Genomic DNA, 27171 nt, shown 5'->3' on the forward strand with positions numbered 1-27171 from the left:
ATGAATCTTGCTCAGCATCATTAATCATTAGGGAAATGAAAATAAAATCTATACATGCTTACTAAGATGACTATAATAATAATGAAAAAATAACAAGTGTTGGCAAGGATGTGGGGAAATTGGAATCCTTGTGCATTGCTGGTGGGAATGTAAAACGGTTTAGCAGTTGTGGAAAACAATTTCACAGTTTTTCAAAAGACTCAACTTAGAATTACCATATGATCTAACACTTTCCTTTATAAGTATATACACAAAAAAATTGGAAACAGGTGTTTAAACAAAAACGTGTACATAAATGTTCATATCAGCACTATTCAAAAAGTGCACAGCCAAAAAGTGTGAACAAGTCAAATGTCAATCATCTGGTGAATGCATAAATAAAATAATATTTGGTAATAAAAAGGATTTCAGTACTGATATATTCTACAACATAGATGAACCTTGAAAATATTATCCTGCATGAAAGAAGCCAATCACAGAAGGCCAAATATTATGTAGTGAAATTTATAAGAAATGTCCAGAATAGGAAAATCTATAGAAAGAGAAAATAATTAGTGATTACCTAAGATGGAATAGGTTTGGTGGTGTGAGGATGGGTAGTGACTATTAATGGGTACTGGATTTCTTTTTGAGGAGACAAAACTATTCTAAAGTTAGATTGTGTTGATGATTGCACAATCTTATGAACATACTAGAAAACATTGAATTGTATACTTTAAATGGATAAATGGTATGATATTTGTGTTGTATGCTAATGAACTTTAATAAATTTTTTAGAAAAATGAATGAACTACTGATATATACAGCAACATGGATAAATTTAGAAATAAATATACTAAGAAGGTGGCACACAAAAATATGCACATTGCATATAATTCCATTTTTATAAAATTTTAGAAAATTCAATCTCAATAATGTCAGAAAGTTTTAATAGATCAGTTGTTTCCTGGGGGCAGAAGTAGTGATAATGATGAATTACTAAATGTTATAATGAAAACTGTAGGGATAATTAGTATGTTTATTATCTTGATTTTAGTGATGGTTTCATGTATATGTCTGAAAACTGAATTTTTTCATCTAGAACCATTTTTTAGTACTAAGACAATAAGCAGACCCACTCAGCATACACAAATTCAGGGAGCATACCTTTGAGAACTTGTAGAAAAAACTAATTGAAGGCAAAATCAAGCCAAATATAATATGCATAGAAATAAACTAAGCATTTGTGAAGTCATATATAAATTACTGGTGGTGAGCATTGAGTGTACTTAAACTAAAGCTAAGCAACTATGAAAATTTGTGTTTACCAGTGAATTAAAATTGTATAAAACTTGACAATGTAAAAATAGTAATATAGATAACCAAAATCAGGAGAAGGGTGAAGGGAATTAGTAGGAAATATAAGAATGCTTCTATGTGCCCTGGTTTTTTTAAAAAAAGGAAATATAAGAATGCTAATACCCATATCTTTCAAGCAAGAAATTAATTGACAATGTCTGAAATTGAGACAATGCTTTCATTTTAGAGAAAAATATATAATACAATGACATTTTAATATAATTTTTATGCCTCTTTACGCATCTATCCAAATTTTACATATATACATACAAAAATAGTTTCAATGATCATATTTCTGAATGGTCAGATATGGGGTGATTCTTTTACTTTATTGAACTTTATTGCTTTAATTTTTATAATTAATATGTATCCCTTTTACAAAATAAAGGAAGTATTTAGCTTATAAAACATGATTCCAGTGTTTCTAGCTTGAGAGACTAGAATAGTAAAGAAGTTGGGAAGGAGAACAGATAAATTGTTTAGCTTTTGCAAACTTTAAGTACTGCATTTATTTCCTGTGAAGTTGTTCATTGTTGCTTAGAGTGGATTTCAATTCACTGTCCATTTCTATTTTCTGGAGGAGGATGTAGCATTTTATAAGAGCACTGAAAGAAGAAATGGCAGGAAGGATACCTTGGCTAAGGTGAACTCAGGGAATTTGTGGGAGAAAATGGGATGGTGTATACAGGACTTGTAATTCAAAATAGTGAGATTCCTAGAATGTATAACTGTTAGTGTTCCTGCAAAAGAATAAACAAACAACTTCATTGGGACTTCATAATTTTTAATTATCACAATCATTTAGTAAGTATTCCTAAAATTTAAGGATGTGAACAATCCTTTACTACTTTTAATGACTTTCTCCTTATAATACAAGTGATTTCCTGTCATTTAAAAGTCTCTTAGAATAGACATATACAACAATGGAATACAACAGAAAGCCCAGAAACAAACACTCACATATATGTTTAAATGATGTTTGATAAAGGTGATACAATCATTCAATGACGAGAGGACAAACTTTTCAACAGATGGTGCTGGGAAAACAGGATATCCAAATACAAAAGAATAAAGTTAGACTCATATCTATTACCTCAAACAAAAATTAACTCAAGGCCGGGCACAGTGGCTCACACGTGTAATCCTAGCACTCTAGGAGGCCGAGGTGGGTGGATTGTTTGAGCTTGGGAGTTGAGTTCAAGACCAGCCTGAGCAACAGCAAGACCTCATTTCTACTAAAAAAGTAGAAAGCAATCAGCTGGACAACTAAAAATATATAGAAAAAATTAGCCAGGCATGGTGGCACATGCCTGTAGTCCCAGCTACTCGGGAGGCTGAGGTAGTAGTATTGCTGGAGCCCAGGAGTTTGAGATTGTTGTGAGCTAGGCTGATGCCATGGCCTGGACAACAGAGTGAGACTCTGTCTTAAAAAAAAATAACTCAAAATGCATCAAAGACCTTAACATGAGACCTAAAACTATAAAACATTAAGAAGAAAATTTAGGGGAGGAGTTTTATTACACTGTCTTTTTAATGATTTCTTGGATATGACAGCAAAGGCACAGACAATAAAAGTAAAAATAAACAAATTTAACTTCAACAAAAATAAAAAAATTTGTGTATTTAAGGACCTTACCAACAGTATAAAAAGACAATCTGCCAAATGGGAGAAAATATTTGCAAATTAAATATCTTATATAGGGTTAATATAAGGAATACATATATAGAGAACTACAACTCTAAAAATCAAATACTCTAAATCATATTTGTACATATTGGGTGGTACATGTGATATTTTCTTACATGAACAGAATATGTAATGATCAAGCCAGGGTATGTAAGATGTCGATCACCTCAAGTATTTATCATTTCTATGAGTTGGAAACACTTTGAGCCCTCTCTCTTCTAGCTATTTTTTCCTCTTATTATTTCAGCATATTATGGGGGCATAAATATTTAGGTTATGTGTGTTGTCTTCCCCTTTTATCCCCCAGAATCAGAGCTTCAAGTGTGTCCATCCCCAAATGATGTGCATCACACTCATTATGTATGTATGTACCCATCCCCTCCCCACCTCCCATCTGCCCGACATGCAATCAATGTTGTTCCTGTATGTCCACTTAGGTGTTGATCAGTGAAAACAATTTGCTCATGAGTACATGTGGTGCTTATTTTTCCATTCTTAGAATATATCACTTAGTGGAATATGTTCCAGCTTTATCCAGGAAAATACAAGAGGTGCTATATCACCTCTGTAGCTGAATTGTACTCCATGGTATACATATGCCACATTTTATTAATTCATTCATGTATTGATGGGCACTTGGGTTGTTTCCACATCGTTGCAATTGGGAATTGTACTGCTATAAACATTCGAGTGCAGATGTCTTTTTTGTAGAATATCTTTTGTTCTTTTGGGTAGATGCCCAGTAATGTGATTGTGGGATCAAATGGTAGATCTATTTGTATCTCCTAAGGTATATCCATATTGCTTTCCACAGAGGTTGCACTGGTTTGCAGTCCCATCAGCAATGAAGCAGTGTTCCTATCTCTCTGTATCCACACCAATATTTATTGTTTTGGGATTTTTTCATAAAGGCCATTCTAACTGGAGATAAGTGATATATCATTGGGGTTTTGAATTGCATTTCCCTAATGATTACAAATGTTGAGCATTTTTTTCATATGTTTCTTGGCCATTATTCTTTCTTCTTTTGAAAAATTTCTGTTCATGTCTTTTGCCCACATTTTGATAGTGTTGTTTGAGTTTTCCTTGCTGATTTTTCATAATTCCAAATAGATTCTAGTTATCAGCCCTTTACAGATGTGTAACTTGTGGAAATTTTCTACCATTCTGCAGATTGTCTATTTGCTATCATGACAGTTTCTTTGGCTGTGCACAAGCCTTTTAATTTAATCAAGTCCCATTTATTTATTTTTTTTGTAGCTGTGATTGCCTTTGGAATCTTCTTCATAAATTCTTTGCCTAAACCAATTTCTAGAAGAGTATTTCCGAAGTTTGCCTTTCTCTAGAATTCTAATAGTTTCACACCTTAGGTTTCAGTCTGTAACCTAGCGAGAGTTGATTTTTTTGAGGTGAAAGGTGTGGATCCTGTTTTAGTCTTTTGCATGTGACTATCCACTTTTCATAGCACTATTCAATAAGGAATCTTTTCTTCAGTGTATGTTTTTGTCTGCTTTGTCTAAGATTAGATGGCTATATGAGGATGATTTTATATGTGAGTTCTCTGTTCTGTTCCTCTGGTCAATGCCCCTATTCTTGTGCCAGTTGCACGCTGTTTTAATTTCTATAGCTGTGTAGTATAATTTGAAGTCTGGAAAATTGATACCTGCCATTTTGTTTTTATTGCTTAATATTGCTTTTGCTATGTGGGGTCTTCTCTGGTTCCATATGAAGTGTAAAATTATTTTTTCTATGTCTGTGAAGAATTATAATGTATTTAATCGGAATTCTATTGATTCTGTAGATCACTTTGGGTAGTATAGACATTTAAACAACGTTGATTCTACCAACCCACTAGCATGGTACAGTTTTTCACCTGTTTATGTCCTCTACTATCTCCTTCCTTAGTGTTTCATAGTTCTCTCTGTAGAGGTCTTTTACCTCCTTAGTTAAATATATTCCTAGGTACTTTATTTTATTTTTTGCTATTGTGAGGGAAAATGAGTCTTTGATTTAGTTCTCAGTTAGACAGTTATTGGTGTATATGAATGCCTCTGATTTGTGTGTATTGATTGTGTATCCTGAGACTTTAATGAATTAATTTATCAATTCCAAGAGTCTCTGGGTTGAATCCTTGGGGTTTTCTAGGTATAATATCATATAATCAGCAAAGAGTGAGAGTTTGATCACCTCTGCCCCCATTTGGACACCCTTAATTTCACTCTCTTGCCTGTTTGCTGTAGCAGGGACTTCCAGCAATATGTTGAATAGAAGAGGAGACAGTGGCCAACCTTGCCTTGTTCCAGTTCTAAGTGGGAATGTTTTCAGTTTTTCCCCATTGAATATTATGTTGGCTGTGTGTTTGTAATATATGGCTTATATCATTTTAAGGTAAGCCCTATCTATGCCTAATTTCTTAAGTGTTCTTGTCATAAAATGGTGTGAAATTTTGTCAATTGCTTTTTCAGCGTCTATTGAGAGGATCATATGGTCTTTGTTTTTGCTTTTGTCCATGTGGTGAATTATATTTATAGATTTGTGTATGTTGGACTGTCCCAAAATCTCTAGGATGAAGCCCACTTTGTCGTGATGGATTACTTTCTTGATAAGCACCTGGCTTTGGTTAGCTAGGATTTTGTTGAGAATTTTCTCATCTATATTCATAAGAGATATTCATCTGTAGTTTTTGCTGTTTTGTTGCATCCTTTCCTGGTTTTGGTATCAGGTTTATGTTGGCTTCATAAAATGACTTGGGGAGGATTCCATCCTTCTCGATGTTGTGGAATAAATCTGCAGAATAGGCACAAGTTCTTCCTTTTAGGTGTGGTAAAATTTGGGTGTGAAACTATTTGGTCTGTGACTTTTCTTTTTAGGGAGGTTATTTATTGCTGTTTCAATTTCAGTACTTGATATTGGTCTATTCAGGAATTCTATTTCTTCCTGCTTAAGCCTAAGGAGGCTGTGCGTTTCTAAGAATTTGTCCATTTTCTCCACATTTTCCAGTTTGTGTGCATAAAGGTTTTTGTAGTATTTGTAAATTATGTCTTGTATCTCTGTGGCATTAGTTGTAATTTCTCCTTTATTCTTCCTGATGGAGCTTACTAGATATTTTTCTTTTCTGTTTTTCATTAGTCTAGCCAAAGGTGTGTCAATTTTGTTTATTTTTTCAAAGAATCAACTTTTTGTTTTATTAATCTTCGATATAGTTTCCCTATTGTCAAATTCATTTAGTGCTGATTTGGTCTTACTAATTTCATTTCTTCTGCTGGGTTTGGGCTTGGTCTGTTCTTCTTTTTATAGCTCTTTGAGTCGATTCATTAGGTTGTCTATTTATGATCTTTCTGATGTTCGGATATAGGCATTTATGGAAATAAACTTTCCTCTCAGGACTGCTTTAGCTGTGGCCCACAGATTTTGATAACTTGTGTCTCCTTTGTCATTTGGTTGAAAGAATCTTTTGATTCCCATCTTGATTTCCTTGTTTATCAGTAATTATACAGCAGAAGGTTGTAGAAATGAAAGTTTCTGTTACGGTTGATTTCTACTTTTATTCCACTGTGATATGAGAAGATACATGGTATAATTTCTAACTTTTAAGTTTTTGAGATATGGTTTGTGTCCTAGGATATTGTGAATCTTAGAGAATGACCCATGAGCTGATGAGAAGAATGTATATTCAGTGGTTTTGGGGTAGAATGTCCTGTAAATGTCAGTCAGGCCCATTTTTTTCTAGATTTCTGTTTAATTCCATTATTTCTTTGTTGATTTCCTGTTTGGAGGATCTGTCCTGCACTGTCAGCGGGGTGTTGTCTCCAGCTATTATGGTGTTGTTGTTTATCAATTTGTTCAGATCAAGTAGAGTTTGCTTTATGAATCTGGGTGCACCTAGGTTGGGTATATATATATTTAGAATTGTTATGTCTTCCTGTTCAACTGTACCTTTCACCTTTATATAGTCACCTTCTTTCTCTTTCATTATTTTTGTTGATTTATAAACTAAGTTATCTGAAATCAAAACCACCACACCAAGCTACTTGTGGCTCCCATTTGCTTCAAATATTCTTTTCAACCCTTTTACTTTTAATCTAAATGCATCCTTGCTGGTTAGATGTGTTTCCTACAGACAGAAGATACTTGTCTTGTAATTTATTTTCCATTCGGCCAGCCTATGTCCTTGAGTGCGGAGTTCACACCATTCACATTTATTGAGATAACGGATAGGTAGGACAGATTTCTGTTCATTTTATTGGGTTGAACTTTGTTGCTTTGTTTTCTCTATGGAGCCATTGTGGTATCTGGCCTTTGACTTTGAGCTTTTGATTGGTTTTACTTTCATGAGTGTTTATTGTGCTGATCCATATGTAACACCATTTTGAGTACTTCTTGGAGGGCTTGTGTTGTCTGATGACTGCATGCCATAGTGTCTTCCTGTTTGCATTGAATCTCCCAGGGATCCCTTGAGCTTCTTGTATTTGGATATCTAGATTTTTAGCAAGGCCTGGGAAAATTTCTTCTATTATATCTTCAAATAGTTTATCCAATCCTTGTGTGTGTTCTTCTTCCCTTCTGGTATCCCAATACCCCTTACGTTATGTTTCTTTACATAATCACACATTTCTTGTAGCCTTTGTTCTTTTATTTCTCTGCTCTATCTGTGTGACTGACTTATTTAAGTGGAAGATGTTATCTTCATTCTCTGAGATTCTTTCTTCTGTTCTACCCTGTTCTTGAGGCTTTACACTGTGTTTTGTAGTTCCTTGAATAGATTCTTAATTTCCAGGAGTTCGGTTTGATTTTTCTTTAATATTTCAATTTCTTTAGGGAATTTTTCTTCCAGGTCCTGGATTTCTTTGTGGTTTCTTTGTTTTGGTTATCCATTTTTTCTTTCATGTCATGGAGTTTTCTTGAAATCCACATTCAAAATTCTTCTTCTGTCATTTTAATGTTCTGACTTTGGTTAATGTTCATTTCTATAGAGCTTTTGTTCCTCTTTGGGGGTGTGGTTTCCATTTGATTCTTCATACTTCCAGAGTTCTTTCACTGGTTCCTTCCTATATGGATCAGTTATTTCTTCTTACCTTTAGATTTTCGTTTGGATAATGACATGCCCTGTTTGGTCCCTGAGCCAGTAGGTGGTGTTTGTGAGTGAGATTTCACCACACCCTGTATGATGAGACAGTAGATGCTGTAAAAGGGTGTGCAGAATGCCCTCCATGTCAGTAGGTGGTGCTTTCTCATTGGAACAGTCTACAGTGTTGTTTTTTGGTCCTTTAACCACTTCTTGTTCCTCTGGAGAGGCAATATTGTGCCTCACGTGGTGGGTGGGGCCCTGAGAATCCAGATGTGTCCTTATTCTCCACCTCAGTGGGGGTAGGTCTGGGAGTTAGTTTGGTTGGAGCTGGGTTGGGTAAGCCTGCCCTCAAGCACCACAAATCCTGTTAGCAGGAGTCAAAGGTCTGTTCTCTGCTTCCGGGAATAGCTGTCAGGGAGGGTCTAGAATGGCCCTACTTATCTGAAAAATCTGCTTGTGGGGGTTGGGCTGTCTCAGACCTTCAGTCTGGAGCAGGCCTCACTCCTTTCCACCCTCCCCACTGCACAGCTTCTCCTGGGCCTCTGTAAGCAAGCAGGACCTCACATCATCAGGTCTCCCCTGGCTGTGATGCAGGCTGGGATGTTCCCTGCTCAAGATTGCAGCTTGGGCTGAGTACATGGCCCTCCAATGGGAGGAGGTTTGCCCCTCAAGCACGCTGATCTTCCCCTGAAGGCACACACACCTTAATATGCTCATTCACAAATATCCCTTCTGTGCCCTGGGGCAATGTGATCGAGACCTATGTGTATGGGATCTGGTCTTCAGGTCTGTGCCCTGGGCCCTGGAGTTCAATCCCTGATACCACCAGGGAGAGGAGTGCCAGTCCTAAGTCACCCATGGGATGCCCAACTCGATAGATGTGTCTCAGCCTCAGGATCTGCACCATTCTCCTGGACACACTAGGCCAGCAGCACCTGGGTGGGTTGGCAGTTAGGGATCTCACAGTATCAGTACTCCCCAGTCTGTTGTAGGGCCCCAACAGTAAAGTTCCCATTCCCTGGAGATGCCTCCAGGTGGTGGCTACATTGTCTCTCTGTCGTCATCCACAGATAAGGGAGGGAAGGGGAGAATGGAGCAACATGGCACCTGCCAATCGGCTCAGGTCTGTGTGCGGGGAGGTGCCCTCAGGGAGCTGGGATCCTGGTGTCTGTCTGCAAGAGGCTCACTGCTCACTGGCAGCAGCCATCTCTGGGTTGATGTTAGCAGGTCTCTCAACCACCTGGGAGCCCACCAGCAGTCCAACATGCAAGGGAGGGGAAAGTTAACTGTTCCACCTACCCTTGTTACTGGTCTCCAAACCTTTTGGGTGGCCTTTCTCCTTCCTGTTCTCCTCTGCAACTTCTTCCCACGGTGTCTCCTATAGTCTCAGGTACCCTTCCTTCTGACCCTCATTTAATGTTAGTTTGTCTGCTTGTTTACTTTTTTACTTTCTTCTAAAATCTGTCTTTTTTGCAGAGACACTCTGGCTCGCAGTTTTTCTCATCCTCCATTGATTAAATTTATTCCTAGGTATTTTATTTTCTTGTAGCTATTGTAAACAGTATTTCATTTCTGATTTATTTTACAGATAGTTCATTATTGGTGTATACTCCATGTATATGCAATAGGAACAAGACAATCTCTTCAAGAAAGGGTGCTGGGAAAACTGCATATCTATATACAGGAGAATGAATCCAGACCCCTATCTTTCACCATATGCAAAATTCAGGTCAACATAGATTAAATACTTAAATGTAAGACCCAAATACATGAAAATATTAGATGAAAACATAGGGGAAATATTTCAAAACATTGGTTTGGGCAAAGATTTAGGGAGAAAACCTCAAGAGCACAGGCAACAAAAGCAAAAATAGACAAATGGGATTATATCAAAATAAAAAACTCTACAGAGCAAAGAAAACTATCAGAAGAGTTAAGAGACAACCAGAAGAAGGGGTGAGAATATTAGTAGACTATTCATACAATGAAATCTAAATTGTAATTTACAAGGGATTAATATCCAGAATATACAAGGAACTCAACACCAAAAAGAAAAAACCCCAAATAATCCAATTATAAATTTGCAAATGCCCTGAAAAGACATTTCTCAAAAGAGGAACTACAAATGGCCAAAAGGTATATGAATAAAATGTTCAAAATCTTTAATCATCAAGGAAATGCAAATCAAAACTACAATGAAGTATCATCTTCTCTCAGTTAGAATGGCAATTATTAAAAAGGCAAAAAATAACAAATGTTGGTGAGGATGTGGAGAAAGGGGAACCCTCAGACACTGTTGATGGGAATGTAAATTGGTGCAGCCACTATGGAGAACATTATGGAGGTTCCTCAGAAACCTAGGCCAGGCGGAGTTGGTTTACACCTGTAATCCCAGCATTTTGGGAGGATAACTTGAGGCTAGGAGTTTAAGACCAGCTTGGGCCATATAATGAGACTCATCTCTACAAAAATATAAAATAACTTATTCAGGCATGTTGTCACATGCTTGTATTCCCAACTACACAGAAGGCTGAGGTGAGAGGTTCACCTGAGCCCATGTGTTCATGATTGCAGTGAGCTGTGATCGACCACTGCACTCCAGGCCAGGTCACAGAGTGAGACTCTGCCTCAATTTTTAAAAACACACTAAAAATATAGCTATTAATACCATGTAATCTGTCAATCTCACTACTGAGTATATATCCAGAAATAATAGAAGTCATTATGTCAAAGAGATACCTGCATTCAACATGTTTATTGCAGCACTATTTACAATAGCCAAAAGATGGAATCAGCCTAAGTTTCCATCAATGGATGAATGGATAAAGAAAATGTGGTATATACAAAACGGCATAGTATTCATCCATAAAAAAAAAAACAACAATGAAATCCAATGATTTGCAACAACATGGATGAATTTGGAGGACATTATATTAAGTGAAATAAGCTAGGCCCAGAAAGTCAAGTACCTCATGTTCTCATATGTGAAAGCTAAACAAGTTGATCTCATAGAAGTAGATTGTATTAATAGAATAGTGGTTACTAGAGTCTGGGAAGGGTGGGGTGGAGGTTGGTTAACAGATACAGAACTACACTGGAAGAATTAGTTCTAATGTTCTATTAGCACTTGAGGGTCACTATCATTAACAATAATTAACTGTATATTTTCAAGTAGCTAGAAGATTGCATTTTGAATTTTCCCAGTGCAAATAAGTTATAAATGTTTGAGGTGATGGATATGCTAATTACTTTGATTTGATCATTGCACAAAATATACATGTATCAAAATATAACATAGTATCCCATAAATATGTATAATTATTGGGTATCAATTAATAGTAATACTAATAGCAAAACATTTTCAAAAATAAATACATAAAATAAAAATAAATAAAATCTATTGTAAGGTGTTTTGTATACCAAAATAAGATACATTTTTTAATGTCACATAATTGATTTTTTTAAAAAAGGAATAACTGCTTTTAACTTAAATATAAAAATAACCTGAGTTTACAAATAACTTGTTTGATATTTTTAGATTATCTTCTTTTTTTGAAATAAATTTTATTGACATTTGACATTTATTTTTTTTTTTTACAAATACAGGTATTTTCAACACTTGCTGTCTTCTGAATCATGTTTTTTCTCCTACAATTCAGTCGTGACTCTCCTGAAAAGAGGTGTTTAGACAAGAAGGCCTGGTTGCTAAGCAGTGGGTATCAAAAGCTTCAACTCTTAAAGTTATAAGGTACAGATTTATTTCTTTAAATTATAAAAATACTCCAATACAATATAAACTCTAATTTATAGAATGAGCCTCTATTTGAATGCTTGAGTTCAAATTTGAATATCAGTGGAAACAGTTGTTGCATTGTCTTTTGTTTATGAAATATAAAAAAGTTTATGATTACAAATTGTGTTAGTTTTTGAAATTATTCAGTGGAACGTTCTGAATTTACATGGCATTTTCCTATATTTTAAAAATACCATATTCACCTTTCTATTACCTCATGAATATTTTTTTCAGAGATGGTAATATAGCTATACTTTCCCTTTTTTGGCATTTCCATATTCATATTCTTTATCTAATTCAATTTGAACCTCACAACCACCTAAGGAATATAGGACAGTTTTTCTGACCTCTTTTTGTTAACTGAGAGACTTGAACCTTAGAGAAGTTAAGCTACTTAGAAGCATAAATTGTTAGGATTTTAAGATCTCTGAGAGCGGCCTCTTTCTTTGACAAATGAGGAAGCTGAGGCCCAAAGAAGTCACACAGTTAAAGAAGTTATTACCTTTATAACATATCTATTTTTTGTAGAGCTGGGACCAGAATATGTCTCTGAAATCTTAGTTTGGTATGCTTGAAACAACCTAGAAGCTATCTCTAAATGGTAGTTGTGGATTAAAAAGTGTGTACACTTTGTTAATTTCCTAAACACTTCTCCTGTATTAGAGAAGTTAAATAGATCAGAACATATATAACCTGTACTTTTTTTTTTGAGACAGTCTCACTCTGTTGCCCAGGCTAGAGTGCTATGGCATCAGCCCAGCTCACAGCAACCTCAAACTCCTGGGCTCAAGCAATCCTTCTGCTTCAGCCTTCTGAGTAGCTGGGACCACAGGCATGCACCACCATGCCCGACTAAATTTTTCTATATATTTTTAGTTATCCAGCTAATTTCTTTCTATTTTTATTAGAGATGGGGTCTCACTCTTTCTCAGGCTGGTCTTGAACTCCTGAACTCAAATGATTCTCCTGCCTTGACCTCCCAGAGTACTAGGATTACAGGTGTGAGCCACCATGCCCAGCCAATATAACCTATACTTTTAAACTGCCATTATATAAGAATAAACATTTATTAAATATTTACTAAATACATAATATGTGACAGAATAATACTAAGTGCCAGGGATAAAAGATGAATAAGACATTGCACTATTCTCAATTTACACTCCACATTTACAATTTAGTGGAGAGGTAGACAGATAACTGTGAAGTTCTGTATTAATTTTCTGTTGCTGCATAAAAAATTAGCTAAAACTTAGCAGCTTAAAACAACACAGGTTTATTATGTGACAGTTTCCATGGGTTAGGAATCTGGGCATGGCTTTGCTTGGTTCTCCACTCAGGGTTTCGCAAGACTGCAATAGAAGTGTCTGCTGGGGCTGGGATCTCCTCTGAGCCTCAGTGTCCTCTTCTAAGCTCATGTGACTATTGGTAGAATTACTTTCTTTGCTGCTGTAGAACTCATGGTGATTTGCTTCTTCAAAAGTAGCAGGATAAACAGTCTCTGATCTTTTTAAATCTCTGACCTACAGATTGTATTTTAAAGACACCTGATTAGGTCAAGTCCATCAAGAATGTCTCTCTTTTAATTAATTAAAAATTAACTGATCAGGAACTTTAGCTATATCTGAAAATGATGCCTTCACCTTTGCCATATGATGTAACCTAGCCATGGTAGTAACATATATTGTATTCATAGGACATGTCCAAACTCAAGAGGAGGGAATTATTCAGGACATGTACACCATGGGATTACAGAGATCTGGGGACCAACTTAGAAGTTTGCCTACCACTGTAGGCAATTTGATTACCTACCATTGTAATCAAATTATGGTTTAAAATTTATTTTAAATCTAATAAATAAAATGTATCTAACATAGCTTTACTTTTGAGTCTTAAATGTATCAATGAAACCTACCAATCATGTTTAAATTTTATTAAATTTTAATTACAAAGGAATGTAGAAATACACTCTTGGATATAGAATGATGGTTACCAGAGGCTGGGAAGGAAGTGGGGAGGGGAGGATAAAGTGGGAATGGTTAATAGGTGAAAAAATATAGTTAGGTAGTTAGAATGAACAATATTTTATAGCACAACAAAGTGACTATAATCAAAAATAAGTTAGGCATAATTTAAAACAACTAAAAGAAGAGAATTGGAATGTTGCTAACAGAAAAAAATGATAAATGTCTGAGGTGATGGATACCCCAATTACCCTGATTTGATTAATACACATTGTATTCCCATACCAAAACATCACATGTACTCTATAAATATACATTATGTTATATGCCCATAATAATGAAAAATTAAAAAAATTCAAAAATAAAAAAAAAGAGAAAAGAAATACAGTCTTGGAAAAATTCAGGCCTTAAGGATAAAGCTGAATTTCCCCAGCCCATCACCCGTAATTCTAGTCACATCCCCAGAGGAAACTGCTGTTAATAGTTTGGTGCAGATCCTTTCAGACTTTTACTTATGCATATTTATACATGCATGTATAAACAACAGGCTCCTGAATGACCATTGAGTCAACAAAAAAATTAAGATAGAATAAAAAATTTCTTGAAACAAATGAAAATGAAAACACAAAATATGAAAACCTTTGGGACACAGAAAATGCAATGCAAAGAGGGAAGTTTATAATAATAAATGCCTACGTTTAAAAAAAAACAGATTTTAAATGAAAAATCTAACAATGCAACTCAAGGAACTATAAAAGTGCAGTCAGACAAAACCCACAATTAGCAGCAGAAAAGAAATAATAAAGTTCAGAGTGGAACTAAACCAAACAGAGAGTTAAAAAAAAGAATATAAAAGATCAACAAAACAAAAAGCTGGTTCTTTGAAAAGATAAACAAAATTTATAAAGAGTTAACTAGACCACCAAAAATAGAGAAGATGCAAATAAAATTAGAAATGAAAATGGAGACATTATAACTGATACCATAGAAACATAAAAGATTATCAGAAACTATTACAAATAACTATATGCTAACAAATTGGACAACCTGGAGAAGACAAATAAATTTCTGGAAACATACAACCTAGCAAGATTAAATCAAAAATAAATAGAAATCCTGAACAGACTGATAATGAGTAGTGAGATTCAACCAGTAATAAAAAGTCTCTGAAAAAAGAAAACCCAGGACTGAAAGTTTGTGTAATTTTACCAAATGTATAAAGAAGAACTAATACCAATCCTCAAACTATTCCAAAAATTCAAGATGACCCTAAGCTGTGCTACAAAACAGCATTACCCTGAGATCAAAACCAGACAAGGACACAACAAAGAAAGAAAACTATGGGCCAATATCCCTGATGAACATAGAGGCAAAAATCCTCAACAAAATGCCAGCAAACCAATCCCAACAGCACATCAGAAAGATAATACACCATGAAGTAGGTTTTATTTCAGGGATGCAAGGATATCTCAACATATGCAGACATGGTAATCACATAAAAAGAATGAAACTAAAAAACCATATGATCATCTTAGGCGTGAAAAAAAGGATTTGAGAAAATTCAACACTCTTTGTGGTAAAAACATTCAACAAACTAGGAATAGGAGGACCACATTCATATTATAACTAAGAAGGAGCCCAAATAGCCAAAGAAATCCTGATCAAAATGAACAAAGCTAGAGGCACCACACTACCTGACTTCAAAACATACTCCAAATGTATAGTAACCAAAAGAGTATGGTATTTTTATAAAAGTAGAGCAATGGATTGGAATAGAAAACCAAGAAATAAATCCACATATTTATAGCCAACTGATCATCAAAGCTGCCAGTAACATACTTGGGAGAAAGGACATCATTTTCATTGAAATGGTGCTAGGAAAACTGGAAAACCATATACAGAAGTATTAAACTGGAACCCTATCTCTCACCATATACAAAAGTCAACTTAAGGCTCATTTTCTTTTCTGTATGCTTTGGTGGCTCCTTTTCTTCTACCTATTGCTTAAATTTTAATGTTTTTCAAGATTATTTCCTAAGCTCGCTTTTCTTACTTTGTATCTTTCATGGGTCAGCTCTGACTCCGTCAACTTCTTATTATACGTTGGTTACTTACCATCCATATGTATTTTTAATCTAGATGTATTTCCTAGGCTACAGACTTGTATTTCCAGTTGGTGCCTAGAAATTTCTTCCTGGATAGGCCACAATTTGTGAACTTGGCATATTCAGAATTGAACCCTACTCCCTACTCTGTTCTTAATTTTTCTTTTTTAACTTTTTTTTTTTTTTTTTGAGACAGAGTCTTGCTCTGTTGCCCGGGCTAGAGTGCTGTGGCATCAGCCTAGCTCACAACAACCTCAGACTCCTGGGCTCAAGCAATCCTGCCTCAGCCTTCCGAGTAGCTGGGACAACAGGCATGCATCACCATGCCCAGCTAATTTTTTCTATATACTTTTAGTTGGCCAATTAATTTCTTTCTATTTTTTTAGTAGAGACGAGTTCTTGCTCTTGCTCAGGCTGGTTTCAAACTCCTGACCTTGAGCGATCCACCCACCTCAGCCTCCCAGAGAGCTAGGATTACAGGCATGAGCCACCGCGCCCAGCCCCTACTCTGTTCTTTCTAGTCTCTTTTTTTCAACAGTCATTCAATAAGTCCTTTGAGGGATCTCAGACCTTTCCTGTTTTCTCACTTCATGTCCAGTCAGTTCTACTTCTCAATATCACTTATTTCTGTCTTCATTACCACTGTTTAGCTCAGGTCCTCTTCATTTCTGCTTTCTGGTACCTATAACTTTTGACAGCTTGTTTCTTCCTCCTGTTTCTCTTTCTCCAATTAATTCTCTACACTGTTGCCAGAGAAGGTTTGCCAAACATTTTTGTCATATCACTTCTCTGCTTGAAATGAATTAGTGCTTTCCCAGCATCTTTAGGGTGCCTTTTTCAAATTCCTTAACAGCTTAAGTAGAATCTTAAGAGATGTGTTCCCTGACCTTCCCTCCTTATCCTCCCTTCTGAGGTGTGGGAGTTGATGGAGGCAATGACAAGGATTGGGAAGCTAATGCTTGCAAAATCCAGCTCATTAAGAAGAAAGGAAAAGTTAAGGCACTGGATGAAGAAGTTCACAAGCAACAGGATGTGGATTTGGATATAGAATTTGATGTACACCTTGGAATAGCTCATACCCATTGGGCAACACATGGAGAACCCAGTCCTGTTAATAGCCACCCTCAGCGCTCTGATAAAAATAATGAATTTATTGTTATTCACAATGGAATCATTACCAACTACAAAGACTTGAACAAGGTTTTGGAAAGCAAAGGCTATGACTTTGAATCTGAAACAGACACAGAGACAATTGCCAGGCTTGTTAAGTATATGTATGACAATCGGGAAAGTCAAGATACCAGTTTTACCACCTTGGTGGAGAGAGTTATTCAACAATTGGAAGGTGCTTTTGCACTTATACTTAAAAGTGTTCATTTTCCTGGGCAAGCAGTTGGTACAAAGTGAGGTAGCCCTCTGTTGATTGGTGTTCGGAGTGAACATAAACATTCTACTGGTCACATTCCAATACTCTACAGAACAGGCAAATATAAGAAAAGAAGCTGCAATCTCTCTTGTGTGGACAGCACAACTTGCCTTTTCCCTGTTGAAGAAAAAGCAGTGGAGTATTACTTTGCCTCTGATGCAAGAGCCGTCACAGAACACACCAATCACATTATCTTTCTAGAAGATGATGATGTTGCAGTAGTGGTGGATGGCCGTCTTTCTATCTATCGAATTAAACGGACTGCAGGAGACCACCCTGGACAAGCTGTGCACGCACTCCAGATGGAACTCCAGCAGATCATGAAGGGCAACTTCAGTTCATTTATGCAGAAGGAAATTTTTGAGGAGCCAGAGTCCGTTGTGAACACAATGAGAGGAAGAGTCAACTTTGATGACTATACTGTGAATTTGGGTGGTTTGAAGGATCACATTAAGGAAATCCAGAGGTGTCGACGTTTGATTCTTATTGCTTGTGGAACAAGTTACCATGCTGGTGTAGCAATACGTCAGGTTCTTGAGGAGTTGACTGAGTTGCCTGTGATGGTGGAGCTAGCCAGTGACTTCCTGGATAGAAACACACCAGTCTTTTGAGATGATGTTTGCTTTTTCCTTAGTCAATCAAGTGAGACAGCAGATACCCTGATGGGTCTTCAGTACTGTAAGGAGAGAGGAGCTTTAACTGTCAGGATCACAAACACAGTCAGCAGTTCTATATCAAGGGAGACAGATTGTGGAGTTCACATTAACACTGGTCCTGAGATTGGTGTGGCCAGTACAAAGGCTTATACCAGCCAGTTTGTATCCCTTGTGATGTTCGCCCTCATGATGTGTGATGACAGGATCTCCATGCAAGAGAGACGCAAAGAGATCATGCTTGGATTGAAACGGCTACCTGATTTGATTAAGGAAGTACTGAGCATGGATGATGAAATTCAGAAACTGGCAACAAAACTTTATCATCAGAAGTCAGTCCTGATAATGTGATGGGGCTATCATTATGCTACTTGTCTTGAAGGGGCACTGAAAATCAAAGAAATTACTTACATGCACTCTGAAGGCAACCTTGCTGGGGAATTGAAACACGGCCCTCTGGCTTTGGTGGATAAGTTGATGCCTGTTATCATGATCATCATGAGACATCACACACCAAGTGTCAGAATGCTCTTCAGCAGGTGGTTGCTCCGCAGGGGCGCCCTGTGGTGATTTGTGATAAGGAGGATACTGAGACCATCAAGAAAACAAAAAGAACAATCAAGGTGCCCCACTCAGTGGACTGCTTGAAGGGCATTCTCAGTGTGATCCCCTTGCAGTTGCTGGCTTTCCACCTAGCTGTGCTGAGAGGCTATGATGTTGATTTCCCATGGAATCTTGCCAAATCTGTGACTGTAGAGTAAAGAGCATCTGAAACGCCAGATGATTAAGCAACACAAGACACCTTTTGTATTTAAAACCTTGATTATTACCCCTTGAAGCCTTTTTAAAGTAAATCCTTATTTATATATCAGTTATAATTATTCTACTCAATTTGTGATTTTTGTGAAATTACCTCTTATATTTTTCCAGTAATTTGTGGAGGAGTTTGAATAATGGAATCTATATTGGAATCTGTATCAGAAAGATTTTAGCTGTTATTTTCTTTAAAGAATGCTGGATGTTGAATTTCTAGACCCTCCACTTCAATCTGAGAGGATAGGATGTTTTAAAAATAATTAGCATTTGTTTTACCATGCTTTTATTCATTCAGACCAGTGAAAGAGTAGTGCATTTAATTGAAATATCTAAAGCAATGGCAATGTATGCTCATGCTTGGATGTTAAATGAAGGTTTTGCTAAGTTATATATAAAAAGAAGATGCTGGCGGGCTTCGCCTCGCTCCCTACCTGGTCGCAGACGTTGCAGACGAGTAGGGTCGACGAGGCTGGGGGCTGCAGCGGGTGGCAGGCGCCGTCATGCCCCGGTATTACGAAGACAAGCCGGAGGGCGCTGCATGCTCGGGCGTGAAGGAGGACCTGGGTGCATGCCTGCTGGAGTCGGACTGTGTGCTCCAGGAAGGAAAATCCCCTCGGCAGTGTTTGAAGGAAGGATACTGCAAAGCTTTGAAATATTCATTTTTTGAGTGTAAAAGATCAATGTTGGATGCCAGATCAAGATTCAGAGGAAGAAAAGGTTATTGATACCATTATTGAAACCAAGATGAAAACAACAAAGGATTTTCTCTGGCCATTAAAACAGAGGAGTCAAAATAGGAAACAGTTTTTGCTACATCTCTTTGGTTGGACTACTTTTTCCTTCCATGGAACACTAGAGAAAATGGATGAGTTGTGTTTTTGAATATATATAAAGTAAATGATTCTCTTGATGTAAGTTAGTTTTAGAAGAAAAATTTAATTTAACAGTTATGGGCTGGGAGCATAATAAATGTGTTTTGAGCATTGTTCTAAAGCACAAAGAATGCACAGACTGTTATTTTCAAACTTGACTCTTCAATCAGGTTACACAATTTGTACATCCTGAAGGCCACTGATACAATCTATAACATGAAACCTGTCCAGAAGATGTCCATTGGGAAAGTTTAGCATAAAACTTTTTCTTTTATTCAACCTGTCTTATTTAGTTCTAAAATAATGTTTGATTCCTTAAAGAAAAAATACTTCATTTGCACTGATTCACTTAAGTTACAGCCTCAGAAGTTTCATATCATCCAGTATAGCTGGATGCCAAGCCTCAAATGATGTTGCCATCATCTCCTGTTTGTTTCCTGTTTTCATTTGCAGGCTGGCCCTCTCCACATAATGGGCCACTGTCAGCTACAAGCCCACATCCTTAAGATCTATGATCCAAAAATGAGAGAACTTCCTTTTCCAGGGTGCACAAATCAAATCCTACACAAGGACTCTGATCTCTGGATCATCTGCCCTTGCATTGGACCAGTTCCTATGGAGAAGAGATGGGGACCTGTGCTCTTGGCCAGGCCTGGCTCAGATGCACTATCAGTGGTAACTCCTGTCAGAATCACATTGGATGAGGGGCCCTTATACTAAAAGGGATTTGGAGCAAACTGAAATAACAGGTGTTCACTAGAGAAAGCAAGAGTAAAAAACACAAAGTGGTGGAAAAAATTTACCATTACAGTAATTTTATTCTAACACTTAATACAATAGAGAGCCAAACAGGAATCCAAGTTTCCAGTTTTATTTTTGTTAATGAAGAATGAAGAGCCATAGCTTCTTTATTCTTCACAGTTCATTGGAGTTAAAGCAATCAAGGTATTATATAGCTCACTTGCATTTTTAAAGGTTCACCCAAAAAGGCTGTGAGAATTCCACACCGGCAAGGATCATTGTTGCAGAATATCACTGAGGTCTGTTATGTGTACTATCATTCACCAGGAAAGGGAAAATGATGGATTTTTCCAATAACTGTTGTATATTTATTTAAATACTACAACTTTTATTAAAAGTGAAAGTCTCTAAAATGTAAAAAAAAAAAAAGAAGATGCTGTGATTTATTTTGAAGCTTGTTTCTAAATCAAACTGTAAAACCTAAAAACTGAAAAATTTTCTTGGTGGAATTTATGTTTGTCAGTTTGGTTAGCATTAGTTCTCAAACTTGTTGCCTTTTATCTGTAGATGAAAATAATTTAGGAAGCAAACTATAGCAGTGCATTGGTATTCTCCAACCCTTGAGAGAACATATTTGCACAATTTCTTAGCACAAACTTTAAATTGGAGATGCTTTGGACAACTGACAATATGATTTTAAATTTGAAGATGTGATATGTTCATTTGGGTATCCTACCCCTTGTGTTTTCATCTCCTAGAAGTGGTTTTTATTTCCTTGTATCTGTAGTCTTTTATTTTTTAAATACTGCTAAATGACATGTTTTATCTTGTTCTTTGAAATCACAACACAAAGCTGCTGTTAAATTTTTAAATTAAATCAATATTGATATATTAAAAAAAAAAAAAAAAAAAGTCAACTCAAGAAGAAACACTTACAAACTAGAAAACCTAGAGAAAATGGATAAATTTCTGGAAATGTACAACTTCTCATGATTTAACCAGGAGGAAATAAAACTCCTGAACTGAAAAATTAATATCCAGTGAGATTAAATCAGTAATAAAAACGTCTCTAAACAAACAAACAATAAAGCCTAGGAACAGATGGATTCACAGCTGAATTCTAACAAGTATACAAAGGAGAATTAATATCAATCCTCCTGAAATGGTTTCAAAAAATTTAGAAGAGATGGTCACCTCTACTCCACCATCAACATCTCTAACCATTAGGGAAATGCAGATCCAAAACTACAATGAGATCACCTAACCTCAGTGAGAATGGCCCTTATCAAAAACTCCCAAAACAACAAATGCTGGCATGGATGTGGAGAGACAGGAGCACTCTTACATTGCTGGTGGGACTGCAAATTAGTACAATCCCTGTGGAAAGTAATTTGTAGATACCTAAAAGAGCAAAAAATAGAAATACCATTTGATCCAGCAATCCTACTACTAAGCATCTATCCAAAGGGGAGAGGGGACATTGTATAATAAAGACATCTGCATTTGAATGTTTATAGCAGCACAATTCACAATGGCAAAGATGTGGAAACAACCCAAGTGCCCATCAATACATGAGTGGATTGATGAAATGTGGTATATGTATACCACAGAATACTGTTCAACTACAGAAAGTAGTGGTGATCTATCACCTCTTATATTATCCTGGATAGAGATTGAGCCCATCATTCGAAGTGAGATATCACAAGGATGAAAAAATATGCACCACTGTACTCACCATTATATTGGTACTAACTGACCAACACTAAGATGCTCACATGTTAGTAATACTCATTGGGTGCTGGGAGGGGTGGAAGGTGGGAGGGGTAAACCCACAACTAATGGAAGTGGAACACACTGTATGGGGGAGGGACATGCTTGTAGCCCTGGCTTGGGTGAGGCAAATACATTACATGTAACCAAATTTTTGTGCCCCAGTAATATCCTGAAAAAAAAAAAATTGAAAAGAGAATTCTTCCAAACTCATTCTATAAGGCCAGTATTACCCTTATACTGAAACCAGAGAAGGACTCAACAAGTAAACTACAGACCAATATTCCAGGTGAACATAGACACAAAAATCCTCAACAAAATACAAGCAAATTGAATCCAATTTGCACATCAGAAAGATAATACACCATAATCAAGTGGATTTTTATACCAGGGATGCAAGGATGGTTCAACATTTGCATCACATAAATGGAATTAAGGACAAAAACCATACAGTCATCTCAGTCGATGCAGAAAAAAGCATTTGATGAAATTTGGTATATCCTTTCGTGATAAAAATCATGATTACACTAGTCATTGAAGGAAAATACATCAAAATAATAAAGGCCAGATATGACAAACCCACAGCAAATATACTGAACATGCAAAAGTTGAAAGCATGCCAATATCATACTGAACAGGCAAAAGTTGAAAGCATTGCTGCCTAGAACGGAACAACACAAGGATGCTCCCTTTCACCAGTCTTATTAAACATAGTACTGGAAGTCCTAACCAGAGTAGTTAGGCAAGAGAAAACTAAAAGTTATCTAAATTGTAATGGAGGAAGTCTAATTATCCCCATTCACTGATGATATGATTTTATATCTAGAAAACCCTAAAGACTATACCACAAAACTCTTAGATTTGGTAAATGAATTCAGTAAAGTTTAAGGATACAAAATCAACATACAGAAATCAGTAGCATTTCTATACTCCAATAATGATCCAGCAAAGAACCAAATTAATAAGGTAGTCTCATTTATAATAGGTACCAAAAAATAAAATGCCTAGGAATATATTTAACCAAGGAGATGAAAGATCTCTACTATGAAACCACAAAACATTGATGAAAGAAATTGTAGATGACACAAACAAATGGAAAAACTCCCTTGCTCACAGATCAGAGGAATGATTATCATTAAAATGACCATACTGCCCAAAGTAATTTACAGGCCCAATGTAATCTCTATTAAAAAAATATCAATGTCTTTTTTTCACAGAATTAGAAAAAACAATTCTAAAGTTCATATGGAAAGAAAAAAGAGCCTGAATATCCAAGACAAGCTTGAGCCAAAGAACAAAGCTGGAGACACCACATTGCCTGACTTTAAATTATAGTACAACACTATAGTAACCAAAACATCATGGTACTGGCATAAAAATAGATACATAGATAATTCAAAAGAATATAATTAAATAAAGCAACACACTTACAGCCAACTGATCTTTGACAAAATCAATAGTAGACACTGAGGAGAGTACACCCTATTCGATAAATGGTATTGGGAAAATTGGATTACCGTATGCAGAAGAATGTAAGTGGACCTCTATCTACCACCATATACAAAAATCAACTCAAGGTAAAGACTTGAATGTAAAATCTGAAACTATAAAAATACTATAAGTAAACCTACTGAAAACTCTTCTAGACATTAATCTAGGTAAATAATGCATGAGTAAGACCTCAAAAGTACAGGCAATACAAATAAACATAGACAAATGAGACCTAAGTAAACTACAAAGCTTCTGGACAGCAAAACAACTAATCAATGGAGTGAACACAAAACCTGCATAATAGGAGAAAATATTTACAAACTATTCATTTGACAGAAGTTAAATATCCAGAATTTACAAGGAGCTCAAATATCTCAACAACAACAACAAATAACACCATTGACAAGTGGCCTAAGGACATGAATAGACATATTTCAAACAAAGACAAACATGGTCAATGAGCATATAAAAAATGTACAAGATCACTAATCATCAGAGAAATGCAAATTAAAACCACAATGAGATATCTTATACCAATCAGAATGACAATTATTAAAGATAAAAATATCAGATGAGTGCAGGAATGTAGAGAAAAGGAAACTTTATACACTGTTGGTGAGAATGCAAATTGGTGCAATCTCTATGGAAAACAGTATGGAGATTTCTCAAAAAACTAAAACTAGAACTACCATATGATCCACCAATCCCATTACTAGGTATATATCCAAAGGAAAACAAATCAGTATGCGAAATAGATACTTACACTAGCATGTTTATCACAGCACTATTCAGAATAGCAAAGATATGGAATCAAGTGCTCATCAATTGATGAATGGATAAAGAAAATGTGGCACATATACACAATGAATGCTATTTGGTCATAAAGAAGAGTGAAATCATGTGTTTTACAGCAACATGGATGGAAGTGGATGTCATTATGTTTAGTGAAATAAGCCAAGCACAGATTGATAAATACCATGTTCTAACCCATATGTAGGAGCTAATAAAACTTGATCTCATGGACATAAGAATAGTCTCACCAGAGACTGGGAAGGGTGAGTAGGGAGTAGGGGGAATGAAGACAGGTTGGTCATGGGTACAGGCAAACAAAAATGAAAGAAATAAGTTCTAATATTTCATAGCAGATTAGGGTGACTAAAGTCAGCAACAATATTACGTATATTTCAAAGGAAGTAAAAGAGAGGATGCCAGCACATAAAAATGGTAAACACTCAAGATCATAGATATTCCAATTACCCTGACTTCATCATTACACATTTTTTTCATTTAACAAACACGTTCCCCATAAATATGTAAATTTTATATATCAATAAAAGAGAGGACAGAGTACCATTCTGAAGTCATATTAACTTGAGTTTAGGGCCCAGTTCTTACTAACTGTATGACTTTGGGCCAATGTATTAACCTCACTAAGCTTTTGTTTTCTTACTTTTAAAATGGGGGATAATATTCTTTCTCATAAGAATTTTGTGAGCCTAATAATAAATAATGTAAGGCTTTTTAAAATAATGGTTGACACATAATAATCACTTGATAAATGATGTTATTATTAGCTATTATCATTGAACAACACAGAGTAACAGACAACAGACACACATGTAATTATAATATATTCTAATAGTGCTGTGATAGATATATTTTTAAAACTGTGTTGGGATCACAGAAGAGGGATGGTTAATTGTACCTAGTATGGATAGTGAGCACCTCACAGAGAAAGTACATATTACCTGGGACTTAATGGATGAGTGTGCAGACAAAAGGGCTTCTAGGTAGAGCAAGCAGCATGAGAAAAGGTCTCAAGTTGTAAAATTGCATGGCTAATCTAAGAAACAATGGTGACATAGCACATCTTATATTTTCCTGGTTAGAGCTGGAACCCATACTATTAAGTGAAGTTTCCCAAGAATGGAAAAAGAAGCACCACATATACTCACCAGCAAATTGGTATTAACTGAACAGAACCTAAGTGGTCACATAGGTACTACAGTAATAGGGTATTGGGCAGGTGGGCAGGTGGGAGGGGGGCAGGTATATACATACATAATGAGTGAGATGTGCACCATCTGGGGGATGGTCATGCTGGAGACTCAGACTTTTGGGGGGAGGGGGGGAAATGGGCATTTATTGAGACCTTAAAATCTGTACCCCCATAATATGCCGAAATAAAAAAAAAAAAAAAGGACAAACACGAAAAAAAAAAAATGCATGGCTAAATTAATGGAACCAGAGTTACATGGAGAAATGCTCCAGAAAACTGCTCCAGTAAAGTCAATGGGTAATGGTAGTGAGGGAAATAGAAGGATATGAGATTATGCTCTAAAACTGGGATATTAGATATTAATATCAGAATATTAAGACTTTGTATTATATAGCTAATCTGAGTGATAGCAAGATATCACCAGGTAATGGCCTTAAAAGTGGGTGTTTGAAGTGTAATGTAAATGAAGACAGGTGTGTACAGTCCATTCACAGTCAACTTTCAAGTTAAAATGTTATTTCAGTTACTTTGAATTTGTCATTTATTTAAATTTTAATGCACAAATTCTGTGTTTACTTTATTATTTATATAATTTTATATGGAGAAATTTTGACCTACACAGAATTGACCCATATCTCATTCCAGCACAAGAAGAGAAAAGGGAGACATAAGGCAACAAAAAGAATTTATTTTAAATAGTTGATAGTATTTATTGAGCATTTTACAGCTTACTGAGTTTATATTCATTGTATCATTTGGTCCTGCCAAGTACTTTGTAATGAAGACAGGGATTATTATTATTTTCACTTTACAGGTAGAAAACCTGAAGCCTAGAAATATAACCTACTGGAGGTTATACAGCTTTAAGTAGTAAAAGCAAGAATTGTGCCCATATTCTCTGAATCAAAATTCCTGTGTATTTTCTACTATAGTACATTTCTGCTAGTAGAAGTAGTTTTGATCAGACTAGAATCATTGTGATGTGTATAAATAATGTCCCTTCTCATATTATTCAAGAATGCCCCAAAATAGAATCAGAGTGTACAGAGAGGATATAGTGTGAGACCATTTAGTGCATGGATGGGAAACTGAGACTTAGGGAAGAGAAATGACTACATTCATACCAAAAGACTGTGGCAGAACCAAAACTAGATTTCAAGACTGCATACTCCCTCTCTGCTATTGGGTCGGTCTTAGGCAAAACTTTCCCTAGGCATAATAATTATGATCATTAACATATTCAGTGTCAATTATTATACTAAGCATTTTATATTCATATTTATATTATAACTTCTGAGATAGGTTGTATTATCTAACCCTCTTTATACAGAAACCTGATGATCAGAGAATTTAAATAACTTGCACAAGAATAAAAGTAAGTCAGCAGGAAATCAAGATTCGGACATAGGCAGCCTGACTCCAAATTTAGAGACCAGCGAGGTAACAAA

At 36.0% G+C, this 27171-nt stretch overlaps 1 protein-coding gene and 2 pseudogenes across 1 annotated transcript in view; all 3 read left to right on the forward strand.

Annotated features, from left to right (window-relative positions):
* ZC3H12B (zinc finger CCCH-type containing 12B) overlaps positions 1-27171 on the forward strand; it is a 378671-nt gene that overhangs the window by 160134 nt on the left and 191366 nt on the right. Inside the window, exon 3 of the mRNA XM_012738801.2 lies at positions 11700-11841. The gene's annotated coding sequence lies outside the window, so the exon portion shown is untranslated. The remainder of the gene's footprint in view (positions 1-11699; positions 11842-27171) is intronic.
* Positions 11853-19109, forward strand: LOC142865939 (glutamine--fructose-6-phosphate aminotransferase [isomerizing] 1 pseudogene; annotated as a pseudogene).
* Positions 19247-25674, forward strand: LOC142865940 (cytochrome c oxidase assembly factor 5 pseudogene; annotated as a pseudogene).

Source organism: Microcebus murinus, chromosome X (assembly GCF_040939455.1).
Source record: "Microcebus murinus isolate Inina chromosome X, M.murinus_Inina_mat1.0, whole genome shotgun sequence".
Lineage (NCBI taxonomy): Eukaryota > Metazoa > Chordata > Mammalia > Primates > Cheirogaleidae > Microcebus > Microcebus murinus.